Here is a 24,737-nt window from a genome sequence, read left to right as displayed (position 1 = left end):
ACGGGTTAGCGAGGATTTAGTTAGGGAGCTTCTGGAGGGGTTGGATATATTTAAGTCAGCCGGTCCGGATGATCTCCACCCTAGAGTTCTAAAGGAACTGGCCGAGGTCCTTACAAGTCCCCTGGCATGGTTTTATGAGCACTCGTGGTGCTCTAGTGAAGTACCGGAGGACTGGAAGAGGGCCAACGTGCTTCCCATCTTCAAAAAAGGCAGGAAGGAGGACCCGGGAAACTATAGGCCGGTTAGTCTTACCTCGATCCTAGACAAGCTGTTTCAGAAAATTATGCTGGCACACATCCAGGAGGGGCCAGCAGGGGACTGCATGCTTAGGGGCAACCAACACGGGTTCATCAGTGGCAGGTCCTGTCAGACCAACCTGGTGGCCTTTTATGATCAGATCACCAGATCATTAGATGCAGGGGTAGCAGCAGTTATAGTCTTCCTGGACTTCCGGAAGGCTTTTCACACTGTCTCTCACCCCATTCTCATTAAGAAACTGGGGGGCTGTGGTGTAGACACCCGCACAGTCAAATGGGTCACCAACTGGCTGGAGGGCCACACCCAGAGGGTGGTAGTGGATGGGTCCTTCTCAATCTGGAAGGACGTGGGCAGTGGGGTTCCGCAGGGCTCGGTCCTCAGGCCCACACTGTTCAACATCTTCATCAGCGATTTGGACGAGGGGTTAAAAAGCACCCTGTTCAAATTTGCTGATGACACTAAGATGTGGGGGGACGTGGGCACACTGGAAGGATGCAACAGGCTACAATCAGACCTTGACAGGTTACAAGGGTGGGCGGATGAGAATAGGATGGGTTTCAACACAGACAAGTGCAAGGTGATGCACCTGGGGAGGAACAACCGGCACCATACCTACAGGTTGGGGAACTCCCCTCTTGTCAGCACAGAGGCGGAAAAGGATCTGGGGGTCGTCATCGACTCCAAGATGAACATGGGCCGGCAGTGTGGGGAGGCAGTCAGGAAGACCAACCGCACCTTGGCATGCATCCAGAGATGCATGCATCTCGAGCAGGTCCAAAGAGGTGATCCTTCCCATCTATGCGGCACTGGTCAGGCCGCAGCTGGAGTATTGCGTCCAGTTCTGGGCGCCGCACTTCAAGAGGGATGTCGACAGCATGGAAAGGGTCCAGAGGAGGGCCACTCGTATGATCGGGACAACAGGGGAGGCCCTATGAGGAGAGCTTATGGCACCTGAACCTGTTCAGCCTCCAAAAGAGAAGGCTGAGGGGGGATCTTGTGGCCTGTTATAAGCTAGTCAGGGGGGACCAGCAGGCATTGGGGGAGTCCCTGTTCCCCCAAGCACTGCCAGCAGTGACCAGGAATAATGGTCACAAGCTGGCAGAGGGTAGGTTTAGGTTAGATATCAGGAGGCGCTACTTTCATAGATTTCATAGACATTAGGGCTGGAAGGGACCTCGGGAGATCATCGAGTCCAGCCCCCTGCCCAAAGGGCAGGAAGTCAGCTGGGGTCATAGGATCCCAGCAAGATAAGCATCCAATTTACTCTTGAAGGTGTTCAATGTAGGTGCTTGAACCACCTCCGCTGGCAGACTGTTCCAGACCTTCGGGGCTCGGACAGTAAAGAAATTCTTCCTTATGTCCAGCCTGAAACGGTCTTGCAGGAGTTTGTGACTGTTCGACCTTGTCATCCCTTGGGGCGCTTTGGTGAACAAACGTTCCCCCAGATACTGGTGGTCACCTCTGATAAACTTATAGGTGGCCATCAGATCACCCCTGAGCCTGCGCTTTTCCAGGGTAAAGAGCCCCATGGCTCTCAGCCTGTCATCGTAAGATCTGTTTTCCTGACCTCTGATTATGCACATGGCTCTCCTCTGGACTCTCTCAAGCTTCTCCACATCCTTTTGAAATTGTGGAGCCCAAAACTGTACTCAGTACTCCAGCTGCGGCCTCACCAAGGCCGAGTACAAGGGGAGAATGACGTCCCGAGATTTGCTCAAGAAGCATCTATGGATGCAAGCCAGTGTTTTGGTCGCTTTACTAGCCGCAGCATCGCATTGCAGGCTCATGTTCATCTTGTGGTCAATGATGACCCCCAAGTCTCTTTCTTCTGTACTGCTATCCAACGTAGCACTGCTGAGCCTATAAGGAAGTTGCAGGTTTTTCCTCCCAAGGTGGAGAACCTTGCATTTTTCGGTGTTAAACACCATGAGGTTCTCGTCTGCCCTTTTGCTGAGCTTGTCCAGGTCAGCCTGGATTACCCGCCTGTCTTCTGGAGTGGATGCTTTGCCCCAAAGTTTGGTGTCATCGGCGAACTTGGCCAGTCCACTCCTGACTCCAATGTCCACATCATTAATGAAGATGTTGAACAGGATGGGTCCCAGGACAGAGCCTTGAGGGATCCCACTGGTCACAGGGCACCATGATGAGTCACTGCCATCAATTACAACCCTCTGGGTCCGACCACGCAGCCAGTGTCCCAGCCAGCGGATCGTGGTGGATGGCCTCCTTAATAAACTTTTCTGAGATCTTCCCCAGGATAGAAGTCAGGCTAATGGGCCTGTAGTTAGCCGGATCCACTCTCCTCCCTTTCTTGAAGATCGGCACCACATTGGCCTTCTTCCAGTCTTCGGGCACTACACCAGCGCGCCAGGAGTTTTCAAAGATCCGTGCCAGGGACTGGGCTATGACGCTCGCCAGCTCCTTGAGTACCCTGGGGTGCAGATTGTCAAGGCCGGCTGACTTGAAGGTATCCAGCTTCTCAAGGTGTTCCATCACGAGGTCAGCATTGATGGAGGGTAGGGGATCCCCATCACCCGGATCTCCCTGTCCCACAGCAGGCATGGGCGTCCCATGGGACTGATGAAAGACTGACGCAAAGTACCTATTTAATAGGTTGGCTTTTTCCTGGGCGTCAGTTGTCAGTTGCCCCATCTGGTTTAGCAGGGGTCCAACATTGCCCTTGCTTTTCCTCCGGCTCCCCACATATCTGAAAAAGGACTTTTTGTTGTCCTTGATGCTTGAAGCTAGTTGGAGTTCAGTTGCAGCCTTGGCTTTCCTGGTTTGCTCCCTGCAGGACCGGACCAGTGCAGAATAATTCTCCTTGGAGGTGAATCCCGTCCTCCATCCTTTGTAGGCTTTCCTTTTTAGCCGCAGGAGGTCTGCTAGGTCCCTAGAGAGCCAGGAGGGCTGCTGTGCCTTCTTGCTGCCTTTCCTCCGTGTTGGAATAGATTTAGCTTGTGCACTGAGGATCACTTCCTTGAGAAGCAACCACTCTTCTTGAACTCCCATCTCCCTGGGGTCACGGTCCCTGAGGGCCTGACCGACAAGCCTCTTGAGCTTGTCAAAGTCGGCGTTTCTGAAGTCAAGGACTTCTGTGTTGCTGACTGACTTGCCAGCTTTACAGCGGATGGTGAAGGTGATCAGCTCGTGGTCGCTGTCACCCAGCTTCCCATCGATCACTAGGTCGCCGATTAGGTTGTCCCCCGTAGCCAGTACCAGGTCGAGCAGCGCTTTGCCTCTCGTTGGCCCATAGACTTCTTGAGTCAGGTAGAGGTCATCCACACACGAGAGAAAGCTTTGCGCCCGCTCGGATTTTGCTGAGTGATCTTCCCATGAGATGTCCGCGTAATTGAAGTCACCCATGACAACCAAGGTCCTGGAGCAAGCGGCCTCAGTCAGTTCCCGGCTGAACTCCTGGTCAAGCTCAGGACTTTGAGTGGGAGGTCTGTAGTAGACTCCCACCGTTGTGTCCCCTGTGCCGTTTTTCCTATGAATTTTTACCCAGAGGGTCTCTAGCTGTCCATGCCGGTCGCCAACATCAGCTTGCAGGGACATGTAGCTTTCCTTCACATAGAGAGCTACACCCCCGCCCCTTCATGGTCAGGGCGGCTAGGGTCTGGAACCAACTACCAAGAGAAGTGGTGCTGGCTCCTATCCTGGGGGTTTTTAAGAGGAGGTTAGATGAACACCTTGCTGGGGTCGTTTGACCCCAGTATTCTTTCCTGCCATGGCAGGGGTTCGGACTAGATGATCTGCTCAGGTCCCTTGCGACCCTAGAAACTATGAAACTATAAGATTTCACAAACAGAGCTACTGTAACTTTATCAACACATTTTTAATATTGTGTGTGTTCCCTGGCAAAGCATGAAATTTTCAGAGACTTGTTTCAAAGAAACCCTTGAAATGTGAGTATTCATCCACATTTAATATCATCTGTTAAAGACCACACTTTTCTTACTCTTCATGCCCTTCCATGTACTCTTATGTATCTGATTCCCCAGAGATCAAATTTTTCTCTTCCTCCCCTAGAAATCTTGATCCTTAACTTTTGATATTTGGAAACAAGGAGCTGAGGACAGAAGGAAGGGGAAATCATCCTTGACACAAATATCCTAAAAGTTTGGACTCATTGACTGTATCCAGACGAGCAGGGGCATGCAGTATGTGGCACCACAGTCCCATATGCAATGCCACCCACTGCACATGCAGGCATTCCCTGCGTTGCTACCTTGCAGTCGGGGGAGGAGCAGAGGGAGTTGACCCAAGGAGATCCCAGGGTCCACCGAAAAAAAGCCAGTGGTGCACACTCCAGGTGCTGTCCAGGCTTCCTGCTGCAGCTGCATCCCCAGGAGGTCCCCCCAGGACTCCAGGTTAGGGCTTCAGGGGCTAAAGCATGCATGAGCATGCACAAATTGTACCTCTGCTGGTTGTACAGAGGGAAAAAAAATCTGTGCTTGTCTGGATACGTCCACTGAGATCTATTCTTCCCTGACCTCTAAACAGAGCCAACCATTTGTGATATTCCCATCGGCTTTTAATGGGTCTACAGTTGGTCACAGGTTGGAGGTTTTGTTGCAGTATGATGCGTGAATTTCTGGCCCTAATGAAATCCCTGTCAGGACTCTTGCCTTGTGTGATTCAGCATTTCCTTAGGTCGAGGCTAGAGGGTTTCTGACTTGAGGAATCCAAAAGCTACTGTAGAGCTCTGAACATTCACAAATTGATCAACTGTGAGCCTGGTCAAAGACATATTACTGGAACTTATTATGTGACACAGGGTTAAGGCATTTCTATAAATAAAAAATATATATACAGCACATGTTATGCATTGGTCACTGCTTGCTTATAATTTTTTTTTATTTAATCTTGATTACAATATACCAGCACTGGGCTGCATTTTATTTCAGGTTTATATATACTATCAGTAAACAGGCCCTTTTGGGGGAGATTATGAATCAAGGATATATTTGTACTCACATAGGGGTCAATAACAATTCATGTGATAACTGAAGGTTCTGTTTAAGATTTGTGTTTGGCCCAGGGGACTCGCTGCACACCTGGTGAGAGCTGAAGCCAAATAGTCACTCTAAGTAGAATTGTTAACAGAGTAAAAATAAATGGGAGTGTAACAAGTTGCCCTCCCCAGCGCCATCTTTTTGGTCATCCGAGCCTTACATGGGGCACCCGTGGAGTCCTCCTTGGATTTTTTTCTGTCCCACCCTAATCTCGCCTGCCACATCTTGATGGAAATTATGTGAGCAGGAGACTGCCTAGTATGTTGGGCATGTTGGGGTCTCTCCTAGGAGGGCCAGACCCTTTTTTCCTCTAGCTAGGCCTCCCTGTCCAAACCCACCAAACAGGGTTTGACTCTGAGGCTCTAGCTTTTCCTTCCAGTGTCTGGAGGCTTGTGGCCCCCTTTTCTGCACCTTTCTGGAGCACGGTTCTCCCTGGCCCTGAGGCACAGGTGCCAGACCCACAACCAGAGGGTCACAGGTTCCAAACCAGAGTGCAACCCCAAACCTGCCCGTCAGTCTAATAAAGGAAAAAAAAAAATTACAACTGATCAGGGTTTGTCTCCCCTAAAAGCTGCACCCTCATTGGTGCTAGGGACTATGCCCCCAAATGCTGCACCCTCACTGGCGCTTGGGCTCTCTGCAGCCCCATCTCACCATCCCCTCTCTGGGGCCAGGGTCCCCATGCTACTGTGAAGCCTCCTCCATTTCCCTTATAGCCTCACCCAAGCCACCAGTAAAACAGTAACCAAAACACAAGCCCCTGGGCTATAACATTAAATTCATGCTGCTCAGCTAAAATGTCATTCAGGCTACCCCCAGGATGCTCCATCTCTCACCTGTATCAAGTTGCCCCTGCATTCAGGCCCCTTCCCCTTACTCACACAAGCTGAGCTCCTTCCCCCTTGACTGCCAGCAAGGAACTGGCCTCAGCCTTGGGGTTTAAATGGGAGCCAGGCCCTGCCCTTTCCTATCAGCTGACTGGCAGGCATGGGTCACTAGTTCCCTCTGGATGCCCTAGCAACCAGCACCTGGGTAGTTATCCTGGCTCTACAAGTAGCAGGCACCTTAGTGCTCTGCTATGGGGAGAGAGGGAATGTAACAATTCAATGTATACATTGGAAGTTCAGGACTGTTTTCATCATTTCCAGGACCACCATCTGTCTTGGTTTTCAGTCTGAAATGGCTGTTATAAATCTCTAAACAATGAAATTTTTAATGGAAAACAGGAAAGAAGATATCTATTTCTTACAAGCAGAAATTTCCATAAAAATACTGAACATGAGAGATGTCTCATGTTTATGTAAACAAGATATCAGCGTTGACAGAAATGCATAACATTTAATTATATGCATAACAATCGTCTATCTGAATACTTACCTTGAAAACCAAAGCATTTATCATTCTAAAAGCCACTTAGATGAGTCTCAAAACAAGCTGGAGTTTTGAATTTTAAAATGCAGTTTCATGATATCTAAATTTGTAAATGTTGCATTCCTCAACTATGTGTCATACAAAATATGGTTTTGTTGGATAGAAGGTCAATGCATTTTGACAAATTCAGTGTGAAGGGACTTGCTGCATGCTGACCTTCAGATGATCTTTGGTGCTTTTCTCTGAGTGGTCTCACCTTTCCAGTTTGTCAATTATTTAAAATGGCACAGGAAGTAGAAAAGGAAATGAAAAGCAAACCTTAGCAAGCTCTATTTGACATTACTGGATTTATTATAGAATAAGTTGCTTAAGTATGTAACATGACAAGTAGCATGAATAGTCTTAATTCAGTATAGGATAATTAAGGATGAAAGAATTTCAGCTTCCTAGGTTTGGTCATCCTGATCTATTACTTAAAGATCACTTATGCATCATTAGGCCTGTTCTATAATATCAGAACACAAATAATTTTGTAATTTAACAGGAATACATGTTCTCTGATCTGTGAATAGATTCAATAATATAACAGTGCATGGTCCAAAAGGAACAATCTTGTGCTACAATGTTAGGAAACTCCACAGTACTTAGGTTGATGGATGTGACATAAGGAAACATTCACTTCAACAAAGGATAGTATTTTTACTCCTTGTAAAAGAAGTCCTCCCAGTAATAACAAGATACTGTTTTTCCACCAGTGATGACAAATTGTTCTGGGTACCAGGCACTCTGTAGAAAAACTTGAAATGAGAACCTTTCAAATGGCATGTACTATAAGGCTTATAGGAAGAAAGTCACTACAGGAATGTGAAAAATCAATTCTAAGGAAATGCAATCTCATAGGGCAAATCCAAGTGCACAGTAATGAAAAGGGTCTAAATTCCTCAGTAACATATATTTCAGACAGGCAGAGATGCATGCATTTCATAGACGTTGCATATAGTGTTCTGAGAGTGTAGTAAAAAGAGTTCCTGCAAAATTTAATTTCTGGAAGTAATGGTAGACCTGCATTTACCCTCTTTGGAGAAGAAAATCAAACTAATACACTCTTTCTGGAATATTTTACATTAAACATTCTCTATATATTGGAAAACCAAACCTATATTTCCTTACAATAATTTATTTAGACGCATACATTTTCTCTGTGATTTTAACTTCTCAAATCTCAGAACAAAAATGATTATTGCAAACTCTAATAATAGTTAAGAGGCTGGTATTAGTAAAAAGGAAAGCAGAATTCTCTGTGCAAGCCTCTGTACTTTCTGTCCTTTTAACATGATTGTGCTTTTTCTGGCACAACTGGTGTACATCTATTTTGATTTGCATTTTTTTAAAGGACAGACCAAAGCATGAGTCAAAATTCTCATACAAGCCAAAAGAAGGACTGAAGAAGGAACTTATAAGCTGTCTCTACATTATTACAACCATTCCATGTATTTCTTCTCCCTCTCTTTTCTTCTTCCTCAAAAATGAAGGCAGTCAAGTATAGTTTCCATTTGACACGACTAGTCGATGTATGTATGTTTGAATCTGTATAGCACTCTAGGCCAGAAGTTCTCAAACTGGTCTGCAGACCACCACTGGGCCGCAAGCTCCATTCAGGTAGTCTTCAGAAAGTTTGCGGAACAATCAAGAATATCTGTACTTGTAAGGTAAGACTACTGATATTAAAATATAAGTTGTGTGCTTTGATTTGAAGAAAAAAAAAAGTTTATCGAGTAGTCCACCGAGACCCTCGGCAATTTTCAAGTGGTCCATGAAAAAAAATGTGTGAGAACCACTGCTCTAGGCAGCTGAAGTTCTGAGAATTTTCTGAAGGGCCTCCATGTTCAACAGCAACGTGTTTAACACCTGTCTAACTCCTGAACTTCACCTTTCTCCCCTAAGAAGCTCAGCCTGGTGGCATTGTTCTGAACTTACTGCACCCTTTTACTGATCAGGCTTTTCACAAAATATGGTTGCAGCTGCCAATTTCCTTCCAACCATTACCAGAAGTGGTGAAGCTGAAGCCACCACCCTCTTATCCAATGCATGCAGTCCTTGTCATACAATGATTCACATTTAGAACATTTATAAATTGACACCCTGTTTCAACTTTCTGACATCAGGTTTGACTTTACGATGCTTGATCCAACGCAAAGCCACCCCAGTAAACAAGTTTGCTGCATCGCCCATCTCCCTGGAGAACATCTGTCCAAACTTCCTTGGACACTTTCTTTAAGAAAGCAGACAAAACTCCAGAAGAACCCGCAGCCAAGGCTCCTGAAAAGACTCCAGCCAAGAGCCCTTCAAAAAGTCCAGAAAAGTCACCTCAAAGAAGCCCTTCCAAATCAATATGATTGCTATTTACAAAATAAATACATTAAATTAGCTATATTACTCATCTATAATTGATTGAGTACAAAATTCTGGGTTATTTTTGGTGAAAATAGAGTATTGGGCCTTGGTTCAGGAACCAATCTCCAATTTATAACATTGTTTCCTATAGCAAAACCAGTTCCAAGTTACAATGTTTCAACTTAAGACGTGGTTTTCAGGAACCAATTGTGTCGTAACTCCGAGGACTGCCTGAATTAAAGCATTCCAGATATGAGACATTGCTTCAGCTCCCTCCTTTGCTTGAGGGAGTTGAAAACTACTTCTCCCATCTCATAAGGGAGTGTCCTAACCTTCTGAGTATGGACTATTTAGAGAGGAGACTGGCTGATTAGATGGAAAGGAGAAGGCTCTCGTGCATTCCTATTGATATTGTTCCACTTTGCATACAAGTATTAGAGATTCACTGTTCAGCAAGAGAAAGCATCTCTCTGTTATCCTGGTATTTAGGACACAAGAGGTGAGAAGACCTGGGTTCCAGTGGTTGGATAAAATGCATAAAGAGTCATTGGGCAGGAACTGGAGTCCAAGATTCGCATTTCTTGGTGAGTGGTCTAACCAGGAGGCTAGGGAGTCTTATTCCCACTTGCTTTCTCTCTCTGACTCCGTGTATGCAAGTATCCCAAACAAAGCACATCAGTGTCAACAGGAGTGGCTGAGGAATGCCACAGCCCCATGCTAGAACAACTTCTACCCTGCTGGTTAAGGCAGTATCCAGGGAAATCCTATTTGAATCCCTTTAGGAGAGGTGAATCCAGAAGGGGCACAACAACACAAATGCCACCCCTCTTTTGGATGGCACTGCACCACTGGAGCTGCGGGGGACTTTTAAAAATCCCTAAAGCATGTGACAATACCCCTCACTTCCCCTTCCTATGCAAAAGGAACATACCCTCCCTCCCCTATCCACCCCTGCCTGCCTTTCCCCACTTTCCCAGGGAAGGGAAGCACCAGAGCCATTACTGCCTGCTGCACAGGGCCTGAGCAATGCTGGGGACATGACAACAATAGCAGCAATGGACAAGGGTTCCCCTTCCCTGCCTGCAATGGGCAGGGTGGATGGAATTACCCTATGAGCACCCAGCTTTGTGTATCTGGGCCTTGGCAACTTGAATCATAGTGCTCTATACTTGGATGTTGTTTGCAGAAAACCCTCCAGAGCAGGAGTTGCCAACTGGTGGGCAGCCTCACGTACAGCACACAGCAGATCAGGGAGGCAGGGAACACAAGGACAGATTGGGCAGGGAGCAGAAGACAGAGCAACAGATTGAGCAGGAAAAGGGGATTGGAGTGGCCTTTGGGGAACGTGTGTGTCTTACCTTGTGGCATGCCTGCCAAAAAGTTTGGCCCCCACACCGCTCTGGAAGGATTTACTTCCAGTGCTAATTATTTATGTTTTCTTTCCAGGGCTATCATACCACAGTTGGGAGGACCACATTCAGAAGAGGTACCTTTGTGGGGAAAAAAGACAATGATAAAGACAGGATTGCACAAGAGACCCATGCTATAGGGATATCTGAAATACATATTACAAATGACAGCAAATAAAACATGAAGCAATCCTAAATACTGGTATTGTAACAGATTAATCCCGCTAATTTGAAATACTCCGTTTAAGTAGCTAATACAGAGCTTCCATTTTTCTCATCTGCCATTCCACTCTGAAACACGTGTTAAAATATAAGTTGAGCTTTCTGGTGTGTGTAATGTTTGTATCACTGTTTTCTCTCTGCTTGGTACACAGATGAATACTCTGGTTGATCAGGGAGGAGCAGCTTCATGATTTGAACTGGGATTGTTTTGAAAAGGGGAGAATACTTAGCTAAGATGACACAAATGTGTATCCTGTAATTATGCACATATTAATTTGCATTACAGCTGTGACCCTATCAGCTGAAGACAGAGAGCCAGAACTCACTAGCAGAGAAACAGAGGGCAGGCACTTAACTTCCCAAGAATTATCAGGGCAAACTGCCCTTGAGCCTGTTCTGTGTCTTTTGCTGTTTTTTTCTGCATATTTGGTCTAAAGTATTCTGGGCAGTATTTGCAGTACAGACAGGATCTTCTTCACATTATCACTAAGCTTTAGGGCTTTTTATCAAGCTGTGTTTGAAAAGTTGCTATCTGCAGAGGCCTGCTACCAGTAAGTGATTTACTATCTGGTTGTAATGCATGGAGGAACCCAAGCTGTTAAATACTTATGATTTTTCATTGCCCAAACCAAAAAACAGATACAAGATTGGAAGGGTCTGAGCTCTTGATCCCATAAATTTGCTATGTTTTTTTCTCTTCTCAAAGCCAAAAGTATACTGTCCCATTAAGAAATGCTTCATTTGAGGCATTCATTTTCCGCCTTGGCTTCTCTGTGTACAGGTGGTTTGAACCCAGCTAATTAGTTGTGCAAAATATTTTAGGAATTTCAGCTAATTTTAAGTGACTCCAGTTACTTCCTGGTTATCCTCCATTATTTGGTGCTGTATAAAGAAAAGTAAGCAAGTGAGACAAAATGGCACTCAGCATGCCAGTGCTAGCTCAACCAAGTTTGTATATGCAACTTGCCAGAGGGTCTGCTTGTCACACGTTGGACTCCTCAGCCACTCGAGAAGCTGTGGTGGTACCCAGAAGGTGCAATCTCTATGGTATCCCAAGACCGATGGCTGCCAATGAATGATAAGAAAAAGTCATTAATTAGGTCTGTGGTGGAAACTTACCTAAGTCAGGGGAGAGGCGGAGGGACTCCACGCCAGCAGCCAATTGCAGTGAAAGAGAAACTGCAGCACCTGGAGCGCTGTGGGTGAATATCAAAGGAAAAACCCATGGTGGGGCCAAGAGGGGCCAGGAATGGCTCCTGCTTCCGCCTGGGTGCACTTTATAGAAGTGTGCTGAGGGCAATTGGCTGGGCAGATGCCCGGTGCTAAGGAAGCTGGGGGGAGCAGAAGCAGTGTCCCCAACTGGCCCCAAGAGGCCAGAGCACCCAGGCGATCCTGGTGAGGGGACATGGTGGCTCCCTCGGACGGGGAGCACGAAGGGAACACTGGGCCAGCAAGGGCCCAAGGAGTCGCCCACGGGGCCAGTGTGGAGTGAGGTCGGCAGCAGCAGCAGCAGCAGCTGGGACACCGGTGGATACAACAGGGACAGAACCCTGAAGCAGATGAAAGGCGGAAATGACACGTCAAGTGGGGTTGGAGCCCAGGAGGAGTCAGACTCCGCGGAAGCCAAGAGCAGAGGGACTGCGGGGCTGCCTGGTACAAGTATCACCAGTAGTCAACGACCGCAGCCCCTAAGAAACCTTTGGGACACCGGTGCCAGGGAGGGCCAGAGCATTGGCCCTGATGGACAACATCACGGATGGCGTTAGGCAGAGGCAGGACCAGACATCATCCTCCCAATAGAAAACTAAATACCATCAAGGATGTGGCAGGTGAGACCACTGGGGAACTGACCCAAGGCCAGTCCCAATAGCCTGGCCTTGCAGCCCAAGAAGCCACGGTGAGGTTTGAGAAGAACCCAAATGCACAATGCTCTGGGGGAGAGACACAGAAGGATACAAGGTCCTTAAACATTCAAATGATATTTGGGATCAGATCTGATTTTGGATTATAAACAACTCTAAAGTTTAGACATATCCAAATCTAGATGACTAGGAACCATCTTCACTTACTCACAATATCACTGCCCAGTTTTGGTTATTGCTGTAGTAGAGGATTGTTAGTGACACTTAGAGGTCCTTGTACATTGGCTTTTACTCCTAACACTACTAATCTAGTTCGCAAAGCTGGGAGGATTTGTAGTAAGTTATTTGCACACACCTTGGTATTAGAAAAACACTTTATCAAGACCTTATGCCATTTTCTGTTGTCTAGCACTGGCATAACAAATTCATTTGATATTCATTGAATCTCACATGCCTTTCCCACAGGCACTGCATAGTAATTTGGAACTATTTAAGTGTAAAGTGAAGAATATGTTGGGGAAGAAAGACTCTGACATTTCATTGAGTGTCTAACCCAAAACAATTGGTTAAATTAGTCAAGCAAAACTGAGAGTTTTATACATGTGGGACTTGACAGAAATGTTAAGAAAAATACAAGTGGCTTCCTACCTTATTTTTTTCTCAATGAAAAAGTAAAGGGAAATATACAAATATTTATTTAGAAAGATAAATATGATGTAATCAAGATCATCAGGCATTGAAATGAGTATATTTACCAGAATGGTACTAGATAGATATTTTGTTTTGGATAACTGCATTTTGATTTGAAAGGATGTCCTATCAGCTGTAATATTTCTCAACTTTCTTCATAGCATTAGCTTCACTGTAGCATAATAAAATGCAAAAAAATTTCAAGGCATTACTCTACATCTTGGAAGAAATATTTAGCATGGAAAAGGCAAAAATAATGCCCACAATTTCTGAGCTTAAAGACTAAAAGTCTGGAAGTCCACCATAAAATTTATTTACATACTCAATATTTGTAAAAATGACCATGATGTTCATCAAAAAGAAGAAAATCAAGGGTGATACATGAGTGAGTCATGGAAGACTCATACTGGTTGTCATATTAACTGTGGCGAGGGGAAGGCTAGCAGAGATGCAACTCCCTTAACAAACAGATAATCTTTCTTAGAAACTGTCCTTATTAGAAAGGTTTTTGTGTATGTGCATAATGTGTTATTTTTTGAAGCATTCTTTATGTTACATGATACAGGAATAAATGGCATGGGAAGGAAAAGTCAAGCACTGAATGACAAACACATTGAAATAATGTTGTGGGTTTTCTATAGTCAGTAGCAATCCCTTTAGGCAAAAGACATCAGAATCAGATATAAATGAATATTAGAAAAGAAAGATGGAAGTGAATAATGAAATTATACACAGAGTGGCCTCAGTTATGCGGAATCAATTTTAATATGAGTGGCTTTTATATTTGTGGAGTTCCACATATTACTACTCACTAACTTTGTTATCTTAGGTAAATTAGTTTAAAATTTAATCAGTGGTTTTCAGCTAATAATAGTGAAAGACAGCAGTGTTGGGGGTAGGATTGTGGATTGTGTCTGGTGGTTTAAATTGTGACCACAATTTATATCTTAAAGCTATTGTTCAGCAACGTCTGAATGCAGAATTTACTAGGAGTCTTTTTGTTTGTTTGTTTGTTTGTGGTTTGTTCTGAAGACAGGAAGAAGGGAAGGGCATGTTTAGTTCAAATGGAAAGAGCAATCACTGAAAAATTAGGGAAAACATGTAATTTAGCCCAAAGTTATTACATTTAAGTGCACGGATCTGAAAGAGCTGTCCAGACTATGTGATCCTGCCATTTGCAGACTCCAAGGATGGCATTCTATTCTTTCCTGCTCATCTAAGTGACTATTTTTTGGACATCTACAGAGCTTTTTTTGTACTTAACTGTTCAGGGGTATGCTGTTCCTGAATACATAACCTTGCATGTGTGGGCAACTGTGCATGGCCACTTTATCACACCAACTGAGCTTACGTAGTAGTGGCTGTAGCCTTTATGTGCAACTCTTTTGGATGCATAGTGGGCTTAAATGTCTGAAAATGGAGTCATCCAAAACCATGACAACCAGACTTAGATGGAGGAACAGAAAAGAGTGGGGTGAGTGTGCCCTCTTTTGCCCATAGTGCAGTAACTGGAGCACTTACCTGAAATGCTGACATCCTACCCTCCCCACAACCTTGATCTCCCCACTCCCAGCACAGTACTGTAACCATCCCATCACAAGTCAGATGGTACCCACTACTTTTTTCCAGTGCTCCATGTGAAGCTGAGCCACTAGCATAGTCCTGGAAAAAATGGATGGAGGGCAGTGCAGGGGGAAAGCTACTGCTCTACTTGAGAACAAAGCTCCCTGCTAGAACCAATGGCCCCCTATCCTTTCGCCCAACAACTACCTCACTGGGCCACACAAAGCCAAAGACCTTCAGATTTTCCCACTGTGTGCCTTAGCCACTTATTTGGGGAGAAGGGAAGTATCTTTCTTTTCCAGCTTTTTGCTGTCAGTCTGTGCATATACATAATGATTGACATGCATGGGGATGCACATCCAGGAATACAATACCCCTGGACAGCTAAGTGGAAAAATGCTGTCAGCATCCAAAAAATGACCACTTAGACAAGCAGCCTTGGAGACGCAGAGCAGCCCAGTTACATCCTTTATTTTCCTGTCTTGAAAAATTATTTCATGAAGACGAGAGTGATCAGACCATGCTGATACTGACAGATGAGATGGAAACAGTACATTGCCACCCCAAATGATAATAGTACTAACAAATGACCTTAAATAATGTTACCAACTGACATGATGTTATCATGAGTCTTGTGGTATTTTGCATTCCTCTTGCACTTGATTAGAAGAGAATATTGGATTTCATTAAAAACAAAAGTTTCTAGCCATTCAGCATTGCAGAGAAAAGCTGGAAGACTAGAAATGTAACAAAACCTGAAGTCTCAAAAGCCAGAACAGAAATAAATTGGAAATGCTTTTTTTTTAAATAATCTTATATTGTTAGGAGGTTTTTGTGATTCATAGAAACTTGTTCTTGATTTTTGAACTCACAAACCCCACCCAAAACCCACCCCCACCCCACACACCTTCCCTCCCCAAACCCCACGTCACATCCCCCACACAACTCTCACACCCTACGTGCCCAGATGCCAAATGGGATGGGGAAAGGATCTGGTGGTGTGAGCCGCAGCTGCAGGAGCAACTGCCACACTGCAGCCCTGTCCCATGCCCACACTGGTTCTGGGACATGTGACCCTGTCTTCTGGTCTCAGGAACCAGTTGGGTCTGTGATGGGCTGTGGGTAGGGGTGAAGGTGGTAGCAGGGGTGTGTGAGAGAGAGAGGGAGAGATGAGTGTCAGGGATGAGGAAGCATGCCGGGTAGGAGTGTCTGCCAGAGCCAGGCTTAAAGCTCACTTTTCCCCCAGCTAGAGCAGCCTGTACGGGGGGAGGCCAGCTTGGAAGGGAAGGGGTTTTCCCAGCCCAGTCACTGAGCCCCAGTCGAGGGCTTCCCAGGAATGGCATGGGGAATGGCATGCTGGGGCCTGGGCACAGGTGCAGGGAGCAGAACAGCAACGGCTGGCAAAGCATCTGGAGCCACAAAGCAGCTGGTGGAACAGCTACCACTGGACTCTTTTCCTGGTGCTGAGACAGAGACGCTGCTGAGAAGGAGCTAGTGGGGGCAGGAAGAAGCTGCAGGTTGGAAGTGAGGGGCACTGGCAGGGCTGTGGGTTGGGAGTGAGTAGCAAGGGCAAGGGCAGGGCACCAGCATATCACTGCTGCTCAGTGCCCCACATCCTGGTGAGCAAAGCGGGCAGGAGCAGCTCTGATTTTTTATGTTAAAAAAACCCAAAGCAAATGCCAAAGTGTATAGATATTTAGAATGTGTTTTATTATGATGATAGAGGCACTGGTAGGCTTCCAAATTGTTTTAAAATAAAACATTGCCCAACTGATCTCTCTATATATAGTGGCATTTCATTTTAATTGCAGAAGAACACGGATTTTGGCTATTTTAATGAGAGAATTTGGGCTTTTTTGAAAGAGAATTTACAATTTTTAAACTGGAAATCCCAGAATCTCTGCTAGTAAGGCAATTAGTGAGATCCAGGCAGAGGAGCCTGCCCAGGGCCAGCACCCAGAACCCAAGTGGAGGGCAGATGAAGTGGCTGACCTCCTGGACATTTGGGGCCAGGAAGATGCGCAAGGAGAACATCTGGGCAATAGCTGCCCAGATGGCAGAGCAGGGCACCAGAAGACATGAAAGCGGTGTCACCCAAAGGCCAACTGTGCAGCCATGGCCCACTGGCAGCTGGCCCAGAGGTGCAAGTGGTACCACAGCCCACAGCCCAGGTGCTGTGCAGTCCCCATCTGTGTCTGGCAGGTGCCCAACCATGGGGCCACAGATTCAAGGGGGCAGACACTGTCGCAGGTGGCAGCAGGTCACAGCCAGCCAGCAGTCCCCGCTGCCAGACTGCTGCAGTGGGTAGAGGGTGCAGGGGCCACACCAGGTTAGGGTTGCTTCAGCAGTCTAGCTGGCACAAGGGGCTAGTGTCCCCAGATACCAACTGGCCAGGCCTCAGAAACTCCTGAGGGCAAGTAGCTCTTAGCTGCTTGCCAGGGCAGCTTTTCATACTGCTGGGAGGAGCACAGGAGCTAGTCCCAGCTTCTATCTCCCCCTGCCTGGAGATCTTGGAGGAGCTGGGCAGGGTCAGTTTGCCCCAAGTGGCACAATTTGCTCCACACCAAAGTGCATGTTCAGGCACATATGCCGAGGCACATATCTCTGACACAAATTTGTGCCACTGCTATCTGAGCTGCTGCAAGTGCACATGCCTGTGCTTAGCTATGGAAAATGTGTACAAGACAATGAAGAAACCGGTCCAACAGGACTGTGTGGGGTAAATGTTGCTGAGACAAAAAATATTTAAACACTGAAATAAGAAAATGAGAAATCCTTTTCCTTGCTGTGCCAAGTTATTCAATTTGAAAGCCTTAGAAGTAGTAGGATGATGCTGGTGGTCATACAGTTCCTTATGTTTGAAAATAAGACAGCTTACATCTCTACCACCCAGTTTTTACAGCCAGACAGTGAATGCTTGTGATAGACAAGTAGTATTGTAGTGGCATTGTATCCATGGTGGTCCAAGGAAAATGAAAAAGCAAGGTTCTTTGGTAATAGTGTTTATTATTCCTGTCCAATTGTATCTAGTTTTGCTTTTGTGATGGATTAGTCAGGCTAGGTTTAGCTCTCTCTTACCCTTAAGATGACATCCTGATATACATCCTAATGAGTGAAACTACTCAGGAATTGTTTAGAATCCTGTTTCTCCTCCCATGTGAAGATTCCCAGGAGTCTGCTTCGTTCCTCAGGGAACACCATTGACTTCAACAGTTACGTCAAGTGGGTATTTGGGCCCAGCATATTAGCAACATGCTAACCACACAGAGAATGCCATGAAGGGGTTGAAAAGGGTATTTACATTCATACCTTATGTCAGGTGTCAGAATGGAAAGATCTAGGATTTTGAACAGGAGGGCACTGATGGTGTAGCGCATTGTCACATATAACACAACCTGTTTTTCACCATTTAAAGAGAATCTAGAAGCTTTAATATGCTAGGGGGCTATCACTATATTATTCAGTTTAATATAAAAGCAGAAACAAATATAGCTATTTGAATGCATGATGATATATTATATTAACATATTAAGTTTAAAAAGCACAACAAACCAGGTAAAAAGAGTCAGAATAGTCAAAATATATTAGACAATTAGTCCTATAGTCATTATAGTTAATTGAACATCTCTTATTCAGATTCACCAAACAAAACCCAAACTTCCTGAGTGTCTTGAGAGTGCTTCCAATACTTCACTGGCAGTCATTTCTACCCCGAGTTAATATTACCACACCTTAGTTAAGGTTTTTAACTAGAGCCATAAACAGCCTGCAGGGTTGTGAAATAGATGAGACTTTACATGGAACGCCTAGCAGCAAAAATTGCAAAAGAAAAAATAGATTGAATAGTGGAACATCAAGACCTTCAATAAAAGATACAGGGTTGTTAATACCTGTGGAGTGGAGAGAGATTAGCAGGAATGAGGGAGATCATAATGAGCCGTGAATTCAATTGACTCTGCCAGCACTGCCTGAATAGAAATGCCTCTTCTCCTCCCAGATAATTGGTTTTAAACTTTGGGTGAAGCAGGAATCAAAGCAGGGTACAACTGCATCATGCCACCCCCCGCTAGATCCACCCTTGGGAGTCACCAACTTACAGATCTGGCTTTTGGATCCATTTCAGCCTACAGTGCTAGGGGACTTCTGCAGCAGGAAACTTCACTGTCATGGGAGCTAGGCAGTCAGGTGAAACAGTGATAGCAGCATTGCAGGGGAGCTAAGACTGCAGCTGTAGCAGTGGTGGTGTGGGTGGGGCTGAAAGTAGCTAGCACTCAGAGCTTAAATCTGTTCAAGTAGCACCTCCCTCAAAAAAGTCACATATCCCTGCTCTATGCAGTATCCAAGTTTAACCCCCATTCACTTATCTGTGTATTTTCAAGAGGGCATGAATTCATCATTAACATATATTGCTTGAGTGGTGTCATCCTATAGCTAGAGTGACCACTGGCGCACCCCCAGAATACAGGATATCCCCTTAGTGGGGGGAGGAACTACTGCTCCCCTCAGGCAATCTGTGGTGAGAGGTGGGGCCACCACAAAAAGGCCACCTGCTTCCCTCCCTCCTTCCACCCCTGGCTGGCTCAGAACCCTCCTCTTCCTGGCTATTCTCTGCCCCACCTCTAGGCACAGCCAATAGAATCTCAAGGACAAATGATTGGCATGTATTGCCACCAATGAACTGAAAAACAGCACCTTTTGCAGTCCATTCCTCATTCAGAAACAGACAGGGGACAAAGGGTTTAAAAATAGGATGGTCTGGTATAAAACAGAACCAATGGCCACTCTACTTATAGCTTGTACACAACAGGTTAATATGTGATTTTTTTATTAAGTATTTTCCCAGTCTGGCCCAGCTAAATCTTTACATCATCATAAAACCTAAAAAGTCTGTCAGGGTGCATCTACATGTGCACTTAACTGAGGAGTAGATTAATTAGGTCCGCAGTAAAGTGTCTACACATCTGCTAGTATCAGGGCATAGAAAAGTAATTAATTCTGCTATAAGATAGTATTGGCTGAGACAGTACTATCTTACAGAGGGTACTCATATGTGATCAAATGCATGTGTAGGTTGTGACAGGGGCTGTCTGGGACACAAGGGTGCTAAAGTGTGGGGGCTGCCTGCTAGGTAGCCCTACACTATACCACCCTTATGCCCGAGCTAGTCCCTCCACTGCTCAACACTGCCAAATGGAGCTTGGGGCAGAACCTCTGGGCCTCTGCCAGCCCAGGGCTTCTTCACCCCTGAACCTCAACGTGTTTCAGTCCAGGCACACATATAAATGCTGCACCTGAAAGCTGCTGACTCTGGCACAAAATGTGCCCGAGTTTATTGCATTGCACTAGTTGCATATATAAATGCACCCTGTTCAATTTCAATTGCGGTGGCCTTCTGGCTATTTTTCAAATGACAGCATTACATGGCCCATCATGTATCTTTTATCATTAGCATGTTAGGTGTTCTGAAATTTCCAAAGTGGAAGCTAAAAAGGAAAAATTAATGTCAAACAGATGTTTAATGGGGCTGATTGAGGCTTTTCAAGAATTAGTATCAGATGAAGAGAATCAATTAAGATGATTTTTTTTCTTTCATCATAAATCTCTTTAAAGCAGGAAACAGTTTGAAACATGAGAGGAAGATAAATAAGTCTCACTGAAAGCAATAAGGAACTTGGAGTTGTGGGACATGTCTGGGTGTTGTGAGGGAGCATTAGTCTAAAAGACAACTGCTTGCCATCATCAAAGCAGTAGCAATATGCAAGCAAACTGCATGCCCTCCAGTATCTCAATGTGATGATAAGTATACTTACTGAAAGAGAGAAAGATTTGCAGCAAAAATTACCCTTGTGTTGAACAATATGTCTACATAAGGTCCTCATCATGGCCTGGAAAGAGGCTCACAACATAGGCAAGACTTATATTATTGGGAACCTATCTGCTCCCACTCACATGCATGAAACCCAGAAACATGGTGGTGAAATTGCTTCATGGATGTTTCTCTACAGCCATTCTTGAGATTTAGGTCTCTAGGGTGCTTGAAAACAGACACTGGATATGGTCCCAGAGGCTAGAGACAGACATTACACATAAACTGATTTAAGTGATCAGAAACTTGTTTAAACCTATAATAGAACAGATGTTCACTGCAGTTTCAAGATGGCTGAAACCAGTTTGAGATAAACCTGCTTGAATGTAATATCAGTCTTAACTGATTTGGGTCAAACCAGTTTATGCAATGTTTGTCCCAGTCCCCTTCCTGGTTTAAGTTATATCAGAGTCCCCCAGCATCCCAGGTGCTTTGCAGCTCTGAGTTGGGCTCTGCTCTCTGCTTCAGCCCAACAGGGCTGGCCTCTCCCCTCTGCTCCCTGGTTGAAGCTCCAACAGAGACTGCAGGCATCTACCTGTCTTCCTCCTGCTCCCCTGACCCCCACTTTCTGCTCAAGAAGGGATTCCCCCCTCCCCACTGCCTTGTACAGATACCTCCCATCATTAGCTAGTATACCACATGCTAGCTACAGTCCGTGCTGTGGGAAACAGGACAAAGGCAGACAGAACAGTGTCAGCTTAGGGCTTTTTGGAACTAATCAACAGATAGCTGGTAATGTCCCTCCATTCCTTCCTTGGAAAAAGTTGCTTAAGAGCTTGAAATATGAGAAAGGCTGTTGTTTTGTTTGACGGGCTGATAAATGCTAACAGCTCCCTGTGTAACTCCCTGCTGTGTAACTCAATGCTCTGTTATCAACAGCACAGCAGGTGGCACTCCCTAATCAGAGCATCCTGCCAGGGCCTGACCATACTTCCCCTTCAGCTCAGCACTGTAGAAAGGGAGGGAGGGCTGCTTTAGCACCCCCCAGCTTCTAGTCACTGCTGTCATGTGCCTGCCTTTCTTTAGTCCAGAGATGATAACTCTGTGGTTACAAACTGGTTTAACCTAGCCAGGTTAGACTAACCTGGAAAGATTGAATCAATTCAGGCTTTCTGAATTTCTGTCCCATGCCAGAGTGGCTTTGCTGCATCATTTCCAGGGAGAGAATGTAGGGGTGGGTATAGACATGCTCAGGGGCATCTCCACAAGGGTACACTGCTGTTGTGGCATAGACCTACCCTAAGTCAGAGGATGATCCCTATCCCAAGAGATTAAAGCTGCAAGAACAGTGATCTGATTAGTGCAAAAATCCTCTTGAGCCTTGGCAGTTTGCTATTGGTCAGATCTGCCACTGGTGTAAGCAAGCAGAACTTCATGGACTTCTACAGAGTTCAGTCCTGAGACAAATTGGGGTATCTCAGACCCAAGGTTCTATGTTAGATTAAATGGCCATGAAAGAGCAAAAATTAACATAATATTTTTTGCCTGCTAAATTTTGGCCCCATAAATCATAAGAGTCCAATTGATTCCAAAAGGATTATGGTACAGCCACCTGCTCTATGATAATACATTGATCTTATTGGCTACGGTGGAATTTAATCTGAAGGTCTGTTTCACCCTGCTGACCCTAAAGCCAGAAGGAACCATTACTTTCTGTCCAATGGAACTAGGGTAGTTCTTACTCTGGTGACCTCTTGGAAGTCTCATTGCTTGAGTGTTGAGTCAATTTGACACAGAGAAGATTTTTAACAAGCAATGTTTTTAATTTGAAAATGGCGGACAACTTTGTGCATCCTGGTGCACCTAAAAATAAACAATTACCTCATAGCATCCAGCTTGTTGTGTCCTGTGGCTGGCTTAATCTCTTCATGGGTTTGGAGTCCCTTTGCATATTTACAGAGCGTAAGTGACAGTGCAGCCCCATGCTGAAAAGCTGCTGTTGTGCAAGTTCATTCTTACTTTCAAAGCCAAGGGGACAGATTCTTAAGTCTGATAGTCATTTGCAACAGGAGATTCAGCTAGTAGACCCTACTTCCATGTACTTTGCACAGCTCCAGCTGGCTTAATTGGCCATGTGAGTTGTGTGGCAGAATGCCATCTCTGTCTCACCCCAAACTGCTATCAAGCAGATGACCAATCTGACAATTTGGTTATCATGGTCACTGCAGAGGACAGACACCCCTGGCCCCATCAGCTTCAGGTAACCCTGAGTTGTAACCTGAGCTGAATACATTCTTGAGGGAGGGGGAAACCTGCTCCCTCTGCCTATGTGACTGGCCTCACACACCTGGGTGGGGGCTTAAACTCCCTATTTTTCTGAGCAATGTTTTCATGACTGGGAGGGGACTAGAGACCCTGCCAGTCTACCTGGCAACCAGTGATGCATTTCAAATTGGTTGGCCGGCAGAAAACAGTTACTGGCCTTAATTGGATCAGGTAAATCCAGTCATAAGGTCTATATAAGTTAAGGACTGCCCAGGAGGTGGGGCAGAAGCCATGACGAGAACTCTCAGAGAAGTTGGACCATGTGAAACTTGCTGTCTTGAAACTCATGGTCAATGAACTGCTTGCCTCCAGAGGAAATCTCCATCTGCCTCCAGATGATACTTGTGAGTAAGTGACTTGTGATCTAACTAGATATATTGCTTGCAGTAACTCAGATGTGTGATCAAAGGCTACTATGACACTGTTTGCTCTAAGGGATTTCTCTGATGTTGCTCTACCCTGTATCCTATTCCAAACCTACTCCTTGTAACCAATAAAGTTCTCCTCTGTACCCAGCATGGGAGACTGATTGAGAGAGGGTCTAGAATATGTGTTGGGGTCCCCTGGTTCAGCTAACTAGGGAGACCACTATTTGTAGTTCAGACTTAGGGAAGCATCCCAAGTTCTTGCAGTGGGTCAAGTACCTTCAAGGGCTAATAGGCCTGTGTTTCCCAGGGGGCACAGGGACAGGACCAGTTCAGACCCTGGGTGGTGGAGGTGTTACCCCCAGGCTTGCACGTGTGCTTCAGGAAGGGGGACAGCTGGATGTAAGACACCCCCCCAGGGAGGCACTTGGAGCCTGGAAGGTGTTTGGGTGCAGTGAGGTGAGTGGCTCAACGCAGGAGTATCCCCCCACTGGCCCACCACAAGTTGTACACTGCTATCCCTCCATCCTGATCCCCACAGCAGGAGTCAGGTCAGAGTGCTACTGAACTCTGATGTTCCATGGTTCTGACGATAGCATGCCCAAGTAATTCGCTATGTTAGATGGATTCTTGATTGAAAGCTTTCGTACAAAGATGGTTTATGGACTACCAGTAGCATAGATATGCATGGGTGAGTTGGGCACCAGCTGAAGGTGCTGATTTAGAAGGGGTACCAGAATAGTGACCCCAGGGAGCCTGCACAGTGCATCTGTGGGGAGTTGGTATAGTGGCAGAAGTGGCAGCAAGACCCAGTGCGAAGAGAGACAGCAGCACCTGTGAGCACCTAGTGAGACGTTCCCCCACTCAGCACCCCTGAAAAACCCTCTGACCCTTGGCACAACCCCACCACACACCAACTGTGAGTGACTGTACAAAGGGCATTTGTCAGGCAGCTGCACAAACTCAGGGCCTTTCTAGATACCTTTCTGTCACTAGATGCCATGGCCACCTGAACTACTTTGGCCTGTAGTTTTAATATATTTTTTTTAAATCTGTCCTTTCTTGCCAGTCTTGGACTTTATCATAGTACTCCTGCTTTCATCACAGGCATCTTCTAGATTTCCTCAGCATGTTCTACTTGACGTCCTTTCTAGTCCAACAAGGTAATGGGAGAAGGCAACAACCTGCTTTTCTTAAAATTCAGGGGTTTGGAGTTACCCTATTTATTCATAAATTCTCCAAATGTATTGTTTATTGACTTTAATGCAAAGTCTGGTGTGAGCAGGGGAAAAAGAGTCATTTTTCTTTCCTATGGGTTTGGAGAAGAATAGAGTAAGCAGGAGCTAGCTCAAAAAGTGCTTATCCAACCTAACAAAAGATATTAAAACCAGCCTTCCCCATCACCTGATTTTAGGTCCCTGGAGTTTCAGAATTTCCTCTGACCTCAATAATTTGCT

The 24,737-nt window shown here is 45.6% G+C and overlaps 1 long non-coding RNA gene across 1 annotated transcript in view; it reads right to left on the bottom strand.

Annotated features, from left to right (window-relative positions):
* Positions 1-11,640: 11,640 nt before the first annotated feature.
* Positions 11,641-24,737, bottom strand: part of LOC149864298 (uncharacterized) — a 37,312-nt gene continuing 24,215 nt past the window's right edge. Inside the window, exon 3 of the long non-coding RNA XR_016442515.1 lies at positions 11,641-11,734. This is a non-coding gene — a long non-coding RNA (uncharacterized LOC149864298). The remainder of the gene's footprint in view (positions 11,735-24,737) is intronic.

The sequence above is a fragment of the Crocodylus siamensis genome, chromosome 5 (genome assembly GCF_052110815.1).
Source record: "Crocodylus siamensis isolate JL-2025a chromosome 5, ASM5211081v1, whole genome shotgun sequence".
NCBI classification, from domain to species: Eukaryota; Metazoa; Chordata; order Crocodylia; family Crocodylidae; genus Crocodylus; species Crocodylus siamensis.
Note: the sequence above shows the minus strand (reverse complement) of the source record. Positions and strands in the feature narration are given on the sequence as shown.